Raw genomic sequence first — 9,488 nt, 5'->3', positions numbered from 1 at the left:
GAAACCTGGAGGGACTAAGAGCAGAAGAAATGTATTTGTTCATTCAGCAAATACTCAGTAAGTGCCTGTTATGTGTCAGGTTCTGAGTAAGGTATTGGGAATGCAATGGTCAACAATATTAATGTGGTTTCTGTCCTCAACCTTCTGTATTAGGGAGGATACAGGCAAGTGAGAAAAGAGTCACAACTGAATGATAAATGCTCTCATGGATCATTGCCATGGAAGTACTTAAAACCCCCAAGGTAAAAACCCATTTGTTCCTAGTGTTCCATTATTGGAACGCTAAGTATGTGGGAGTTTTTTTTTTTGTTTGTTTGTTTTTTAAGTTGGAGTCTTGCTCTATTGCCCAGGCTGGAATGCAATGGCATGATCTCAGCTCACTGCAACCTCCCTCTGCCTCCCGGGTTCCAGCAATTCTCCTGCCTGAGCCTCCTAAGTAGCTGGGATTACAGGCGTGCACCACCACACCTGGCTAATTTTTGTATTTTTAGTAGAGATGGAGTTTTACTATGTTGGCCAGGCTGGTCTCCAACTCCTGACCTCATGATCCACCCACCCTGACCTCCCATATGTGGGAGTTATTTATATCCTACTGCTCAAGATCATTGCCAAGGTCTAATTGCAAAAATTCAAAAAAGTGCAACCTCAGGCATAAATGGGTTAAAGGGTCTCAGACAGGCTGGGTATGGTGGCTCACTCCTGTAATCCCAGCACTTTGGGAGGCAGAGACAAGTGGATCTCTTGAGTCCAGTAGTTCAAGACCAGCCTGGATAACACAGCAAAACCCCGTTTGTACAAAAAGAAATATGAAAAGTAGCTAGGTGTGGTGGTGCATGCCTGTAGTCCCAGCTATTGGGAGGCTGAGGTGATGGGAGGATCACTTGAGCTGAGGAGGTGAAGGTTGCAGTGAGTCAAGATTGCGCCACCACACTCCAGCCTGGATGACAGAGTGAGACCCTGTCTTGGGAAAAAAAAAAAGAATGAAAAGAAAAAAAGGGCCTAAGACAAACCTGGATGAGAGATGAAGGAGGAGGTGGTGGTGGTGATGTTGGTGGTGGAGGTGTGCATATAACTCTGCCGCTGACCTTAGCTTTCCCTAGCTACATGCGTGGAGAGTCTTTTTAGGACAAAAAGGTAACATTTTCCCCCAATAACTGTGCTTATAAAATTATGGGGCTTCAGCATAGATACATTGATGTTTCTGTGACTGAATAAAGAAATTACTGTTATATTAATTAACAAAATAGCTAAATATTATGAACCCTCACCCAGCATCTGAATATGCCATTCGGTTTTGCTGGAGAAGCCTCCTTCACTTTAGAAGTTGTGTGGTTCCCATACCTAAACTGGCTGAGAAGCTACGTTATGGACAGAAGCTGGTGGATGCCAAGACAGACAGGCCATTGCATGGCAGCTGTAGCTGATTATAGCCTGTTAAATTTGTAAAGACACGTGTCATTGTGCCACTCTGTTTCAGTGAAGCCATACATTCTATTCTTGGATGTTTGGGGCCTGAGTTCCCCCAAGGTTTCAGCTCTGAGGTGGCACATCTCATTGTTGTGTAGGGAGCCAGGGACATTGGAGTGATATCTCCTTGGCTTAATAATAGGGAAAATTGCATGAGCAAGGGATTGAAACAAAAGACTGAGATTAAAATATGTAGCCCTAAAGTTTTATTCTTATTGTCATATGGCCCTGAGCCTATAATCTGCTAAAAATCTCAATTCAGGGCTGGGCACAGTGGCTCATGCCTGTAATCCCAGCACTTTGGGTGGCCCAGGCGGGTGGGATAACCTGAGGTCAGGAGTTTGAGACCAGCCTGACCAACATGGTGAAACCATGTCTGTACTAAATACAAAAAATTAGCTGGGCATGGTGGCACATGCCTGTAATCCCAGCTACGTGGGAGGCTGAGGCAGGAGAATTGCTTCAACAGGGGAGGCAGAGGTTGCAGTGAGTCAAGATTGTGCCATTGCACTCCAGCCTGGGTAACAGAGTGAAACTCTGTGTTAAAAAAAAAAAAAAAAAATCCCAATCCAATTTCTGGCAAGTTTTTTATTAGTTAAATGTGGAAATAAGTACATGTAAAATGACACCAGGCTACCTACATGACGGGCTAACCTCTGCCCTTTGGGTTTAGAGATGCAGAGAGGTTTAAGGGAGAACATGACATAAGACCTTGACCTCTCTGGACCACGTGGTATGGGCTGGGGGAATCTCTGAGAAGGCTAGAACTGTAGAGTTGTGAGCATTTAACAAGAGAATGCTATGAGAGCACTTAGAATATATAATAAGCACTCAATAACTGTTCTTCTTTTTCTGTTTCCTAAAATCTTTTCCCTCATCACCCTGGCCCTCAGATCTTTACAACTCTTCTGCCAACCTGTTTGGGGACATAGAACAGGCTTTGTGGAAACAGGACTATGATAACAAGGCCACAGTTTCTACTCTTGCTTTCAGAGCAAGGACATAGTTTTCTCAAATTAAATGATGGTTCTGGAGTATTTTAAACCTTGAATCGAAGTATCAGATTTTTTTTTTAAATTTTAAAAATATAATACTTTATTGAGGGGTTAAGATGTCATTATGAGACAGGATAGAAATTTAACCTTGAAGACCTTTCAGTGGCTCATCCAAGGCCACAGAGCAAATAAAAACCATACCCATCATATAGAATATCCGAATGGGGTGCCAGAAAAGTCACAACTCAGAGGGTCAATGATTTTTTTTTTCAAGAGCATAAATCCAAGTTTATTTATTGACTTTTCATTAGTTTAGATCCTTGAGGGGTACAGCATCACTCGGATTCTGTGTCCAATAGCCTTAGCAGGAAGATTACTTCGGAATTTGGCACAAACCAGGCCACTGTTTCCATGAGCACGAGTTACCTTTCCCCAGATTACTCTGGTTTTGTTTGGTTTGCTGCCAGGAGTCACTGGGTTGTTCTTTGCTTTGTATACATAAGCACATCTCTTGCCCAAATAGAATTCTGTTTCATCTCAGGCATAAACAACTTCAATTTTTAGAAGAGGTGTGTGCTCCCTTTGGTTCCAGAGATCCTGCTTATAGCCGGCAAAAATGGCATTGGACCACAGCCTTCCAGATATAGCTCCTTTTAGAAGTCCTGTTCCCAGCAGGCCTCCACAGGAGCCAAGATGGCGGGAAGAGCAACGATTTGTAACTCCTGGGTAAACAGTAATATAAGGGTCCCAATCCCTGTCCTTCGCGGGTGTTCGAGTCAGAGTCCAGGTTCCTTGCAGTCAGATTTCTGCCCCTGTGGTTGTGTCTGCTTCAGCCGTCATCTGTGAGTGTCAAGTTGGGATTTCCTGTCTTCCTCAGCCACCAGAAGTGCCTGGGTTTCCTCAAACATGTCACATCTGGTCACCCCGTCAAGGCCCAAAGACAGATCATCGGGATGTTGTGTGCAAAAGAGCAAGGCCCTCATTTATTAGTGTTTGTTCCCCACCTTCCTTCCTTCCCTCCCTTCCTTTCTCACCTGAAAAACAAAATAAAGGAAGGAACATCAGAGCGATAACTCTTAGGCTTAAAAATGGGAACACTGCATGAGTAGGGGATTGAAATGAAAGACTGAGATTAAAATATGTATTTTTCTCACCTGAAAAAGAAAATAAAGCAGAAACAATTTGGAAGAAGTAGAAAGATAGCTGAGTTAGGAACCTAAGTTCAGCCATTTCTATTGCTAAGTACCAAATGTAGCTCTGCATTTCCTGGAAGTGAAGCAAAACTACTTAAGCAGTCCAAGGGTAGAAAATAGGGTATCTTAGCAAGTTGGAAATAATACATTTGTGAGTAATTCTAATTCTGCAGAATGAATTTTAGAAGATTTAACTAGAGAGAGATATAAAAAGTGTGTCCTAGTTCTCATCATCTTCATTTCTTCATTCTTTCTTTCCATCAATCACTATTTGTAATTAAATAAGATTGCATATTTTCTTGTTTATTGTCCACTTTTCTGATCAGACTATAATCTTCTTGAGGGCAGGGACTATGCCCACATTGTTTACTACTGGATACCCAGGGTCTAGCACAATGACTTTAAACAGAGTAAATGTTCATAACTTTTGGTGAACACATGAGTGAATAAAAAATTTTGAAATGGTACATTTTCTGATAACATACACAGGTAAGTAAACAGAGTCAAAAGAACTCCATCAAGAATGAGATCAAAAATGACATTACGTCAGATGTTACCATTTAAGAGATCTAAGACCAATAGTAGCTTAGCAGCCTATGTTTGGTTTTGCCTATCAGTCTGTTTCCAATGGAGCTAAGATATTGAAGAGTAAACAATTAAGAAGGCATTGCCAAATAATATAGCTAAATCTCTCCTACCTGTGTAACTTATGGAACTGAATATCACATCTGTGTCATTTTTACTAAGGGATTCACAGACCAGCCCCCATAGAATTTTTCTCTCTTAGGTAGAAAGACAGGGATGACCATATCCTATCAATGATGAAAGAGAGAGGTGACCTGTGTAAATCCAAATGGTGAGTCAGTGATGGAGATTCCAGAATGACTACTGAGCTGTAGGACCCTCCCTGAGTCACTGAATTCTTCTGAGCCTCATCTGCATGGGCGCATGGGTCCTATAATCGATGGCCTGCTATCTGTCTCACGGGGTTATTGAGGGAATTCCATCTCCCAGTAGATGTGAAAGTCTTTCAGAGACACATTACATAAACATAACAAACATAATATAAGAAAGCTTTTTTTTTTTTTTTTGCCTGCCAGCATGTAGTTCTGTGTTACTTGAGGAAGCCTAAATTGCTGAAACAGACCTAAAAAGTAATGTCTTAAATGAAAGAGGAGTTTCATTCCTTCTCACATCACAGTCCAGAGTGGTTTTGGTGGTGAGAGAACTGGTAGTCTGGTGGTGGATGAGGATTCTGCTCCATAGAGTCACTGAAGGACTTAAGTTGACTGAAGCTCTGCCATCCTTAACATGTGAGTCATGGTTGCTGTGGGCAATGCCTTTGTCACTCATAGGAGTGACAATGAGTTTAATGGCCCAGGCCTGGAAGTGGCACTATTGACTTCTATTCATTGGAGGGGATTTCTTTACGTAGCCATTCCCAAAGTCAAAAGAAGTTGGGAAGCGCAGTGCAGATGGGCAGCCCTGTGCCTTCTTCTCTAATGGAAGTTGAGAATGGGTTTTGGTGGGCAGCCAGCAGCCTCTGCTTCTGTTCTTTTATTCTGATGAGGTCAAATATTCCCCTTATAGGATCTTATATCACCATGTACCTCATATCCTTTGTACTAATCAAAGATACAATTTTACATAATATGTTTATTTGATTAACTTTGCACCACTGAACAAGGGCAAGGGTCATACCTCTTGTCATCATGTGTCTCCAGCACTTAACACAGTGCCAGGCTTGCAATACAACTTCTGTAAATAATTTTTTCCATGAGAAAGAATGCATGAACATATAAAAATATTGATTAATACTGAAGAACCTCAAGTGAGACTGTCTGGATGTGTCTGATGAGGTCTGGGGCCTTGCCCTCATCAGGCATCTCTTTGTGACTTTTGATACACTTGGAGAAAGGAGGTGTGGTAGGTAGAATTCTAAGTTGACCCCAGTGACGCTTGTGCTTGTATAATCTCCTCTCTTTGTGAGTAGGTGAATATGATGAGACATCATTCCATGACAAGGTTATGTTGTATGGCACAGTTGACTTCAAGAAAGAGAAATATATTCTAGGTGGATATGACCTACTCAGATGAGTCCTTAAAAGGGACTGGGCTCTGGCCAGGTGCAGTGGCTCACACCTGTAATCCCAGCACTTTGGGAGGCCGAGGAGGGTGGATCACCAGAGGTCAGGCGTTCCAGACCAGCCTGGCCAACATGGTGAAACCCGGTCTGTACTAAAAATACAAAAATTAGCCAGGCATGGTGGCAGGCGCCTGTAGTCCCAGCTACTTGGGCGGCTGAGGCAGGAGAATCGCTTGAACCTGGGAGGCAGAGGTTGCAGTTAGAAAAGATTTTAGGTGTTCTCAGTACATGCACGCACATGCACACATGTGCGTGCACACACACACACACACACACACACCCCTACTCACAATGAAAAAGAAAATAAAAAGGTAACTGTGAGGAGATGGATATAAATTTGCTTGACTGCAGTAATCATTCCACTATGTATATGTATATCAAAACATGTCGTATACCTTAAATACATAGAACACAATAAAAATAAATAATTTCTAAAAAGCCCAGAACAGTTAATGTCAAAATGTTGCTCCCTTCTACTTGCCAGGATGAATGCGACATCTGGACTGGGGCCGGGCATGAGTGGACGGAAAGCAGGACCACCGGTCATTTACACAGCTTGTCCATTGGCAAGCGCTGCTGAGCCTAGGCAAATCATCCATGGATTGAGGGTGAGTAATGAAAATTAGCCTACCTAAGGTTAAGGAAGAAGCCTGCAGTATAAGGGGGAGGCAAGTATATCTGGCAGACTCAGAGGAAGAGCAGAACTTTGAAAAATAATCCATGGTACCATCCACAGAAAAAATGTTATCATTCTCAAAGGATTGCATGAAGAAAAAATATATTTCAAAAGGACCAGACTTCATAGTGTCTGTCCCTACTTAGTTATACTTGAAGAAAGAGAAAATGCAGATGGCCTTGGCTCCATTCTGTCCACTGAGTGCCATTTATGTCCCTTTTAGTGTCACTGTTGGGGGGCAAGTTGAGGTGTTTGATTCTAGCTTCTTGGCCTCCAAGATTTTCTCTGTTTCTAGATATCAATGTGATTTTTAATCTCTTTTATTAATTACAATGATAAAGCAAAAATAGTCCAGGCTTGGCAGTGTGTTATATCTGCCTTAGATTTTGGAAATGTAGTATGTTTTTATCTTTTCCGCTTACTATGATATTTTGTTGAAAAACTTGGAGGGTCCGCACTGGGGCTGCCATTCCAGACTGAAGGTCTCATCTTAAGTTCTTTTTAATAATAGTTAATAATAGTAAAAAATTTTGTTTATTCAAGAATTACTAAAGGCATTTAAGATATTTAAAAACAAATTAGTTGTTTTTATAAGCAAGAAGTTAACATTACTGGATATGATCTCCTATTTAAGAATTTTGTTTAGCCTGGCACAGTGGCTCATGCCTGTAATCCCAGCACTTTGGGAGGCTGAGGGGGGCGGATCACGAGGTAAGGAGTTCGAGACCAGCCTGGCCAATATGGTGAAACTCCCATCTCTACTAAAAATACAAAAATTAGCCAGGTGTGGTGGTGTGTGCCTGTAGTCCCAGCTACTCGGGAGGCTGAGGCAGAAGAATCGCTTGAACCTGGGAGCAGAGGTTGCAGTGAGCCAAGATCGTGCCACTGCACTCCAGCCTGGGTGACAGAGTGAGACTACATCTCAAAGAAAAAAAAAAAGAAAAAAGAATTTTGTTTAAAAATAGTTAAAACTGATAAATAAAATGAAAATGTGAATAATGAGGGGCAAACCTGCCACATATCTGTGGACCACACAACTCCAGGGAATGAATGATGCACTTGGAGTTAAGTCAGCACCTCTGATCAGACTAAAGTCATCTCATCCAGTGAGTAAATGACATACCCATAATTAAATGTTTAAATTTTATCAAATGTTGATATCTAAAGCCACATTTGAACAAAAAGACAAAAAACGGGGTTTGTAAATAATTTTCCTTTCACATGACTGATGATTGAGAGTGGCCCCCTGAAGAACTGTGTTAAAAAGGATTCTGAGTCTATATTTAAACCTAGAGGGGAGAAGGGGTCAGGATCAATTGTTCCTGGTTGTCACAGTCACTGACGGTGGAGTGGCAATACCTGTGCAGTGCTTTTGTTATCCCTAGTGTAAAATACGGGAAAAACATAAATCAAAAAAACATAAATCGAGAAAAAGAAACTATAAAAACCAAGTAGATTAATCTCAAAAAAATCAAAGATGTCTTTCCTCAATTTAACATGTTACCAGTCTAACAGTGTATGTAAAGCCCTGTACAGTGATCTATGGGGCTGTTAGATAGAGCTGAGATAACATCAAACCCATGGACACCCGTTTCAAACCTAACTGCCAAAACTTTTGCTTTTATTCAAACAGAAGAATAATGACAGTCATTACAAAGTAATCCTGCTGAACATTTTGTAGTGCATCACATTCAGGTGACCTCACAATGATAAAAAAAGAAATTGCTTTTGTGGTGTTCATTTTAAAAATGTTTTCTGAAATATTCATTTTATGATTGTATTAGTCTGCCTGGGCTGCCATCACATGCTACTACAGACTGGGTGACTTAAACGACAGAAATGTATTTTCTCAAAGTTCTGGAGGTTGGAAATCTGGAAGTCCAAGGTCAAGGTGCCAGCAGGCTTGGTTTCTGGCGAGGCCTTTCTCCTCAGCTCGCAGATCGTACCTCCTTGCTCTGTCCTCTCATTGCCCATCTCTCTGTGGCACACATGTTGAGAGAGAGCTCTCTGTTGTTGCTGCTTCTTATAGGACATCTGTCCTATTGGACTAGACTTAATATTCATTACCTTCTTAAAGGCCCTGTCTCTAGAGTCACATAGGGGTTAGGGCTTCAATGTATGAATTTGTGGGGCTGGGGAAGACACAATTCAGTCTCTAACAATGATATGCAACAATGTCTTGAGTTGCATATGATCTCCTACAGGTGACAGCCGCATGCTTAACCTTCCTACAACGCATGGAAGAATGCAATCAGTGCTGGAGGGTGGAGTATAGATACAGCCAAGTGCTCAGGGAATTAAGCTACCAAGGGTAACAGCCACAGCCTTTTCTCCAAGTCAACTTTTTCCTTATCTCTTTAGCTGCTTACATTTCCCTCAACATCAATGGAATCTGCATCAGTTGGGTTTTCAAATTGTGTTCTACAGAGCCTTAGTGTTTCGTGGTTGTATTTTAGTGATTCCTAAATGCGTGATTTAGATTTCATGTACAAATATATTCAACTATTAAAACGTGATATGTGAAATAACTCAAGTGTGTTATGTACCAAATTTTAACACATTCAGGACCACTTATATGACAATTTATTGTGCCAGGTTATCTTGACTTTCTGTAGGCCTTGGAATAAAGCCCCTGCCATTTCTGCCTAATTGAAGAATAGCTTGAGAATACAGACAAGCTGTCAGAAACAGGTTATCTGTGCAAACAAACAAAAAATATGCAAATAACTTGGATGCAAAGGTTATTACATAATTTCATGTAAATCTCTGATTTCTGCATTTTTTTCTTTCATTAAAACAAACTGACTTAATATAATTGTTACATATATGAACGCATACGTTTAGTAAATACATGATCATAAATAATGTATTTATATTTGTTTATTGTAAAATTTCGCTTGAGAGTAGAGCTGCTGCTAAAGCAGGTTTGAAAACCTCTGCTCTGTTTGTTTACATGTATTCTGTGTTGCATGCGCTGTTAAACAACTAAAAACTGTGCAAGCTTATCATAG

At 41.0% G+C, this 9,488-nt stretch overlaps 1 pseudogene; it reads right to left on the bottom strand.

Moving 5' to 3' along the window:
* Positions 1 to 2,684: 2,684 nt before the first annotated feature.
* LOC106635106 (large ribosomal subunit protein eL33-like) lies at positions 2,685 to 8,511 on the bottom strand (annotated as a pseudogene).
* Between the last annotated feature and the right edge of the window lie 977 nt (positions 8,512 to 9,488).

Source organism: Pan paniscus, chromosome 11 (genome assembly GCF_029289425.2).
Source record: "Pan paniscus chromosome 11, NHGRI_mPanPan1-v2.0_pri, whole genome shotgun sequence".
NCBI lineage: Eukaryota > Metazoa > Chordata > Mammalia > Primates > Hominidae > Pan > Pan paniscus.
Note: the sequence above shows the minus strand (reverse complement) of the source record. Positions and strands in the feature narration are given on the sequence as shown.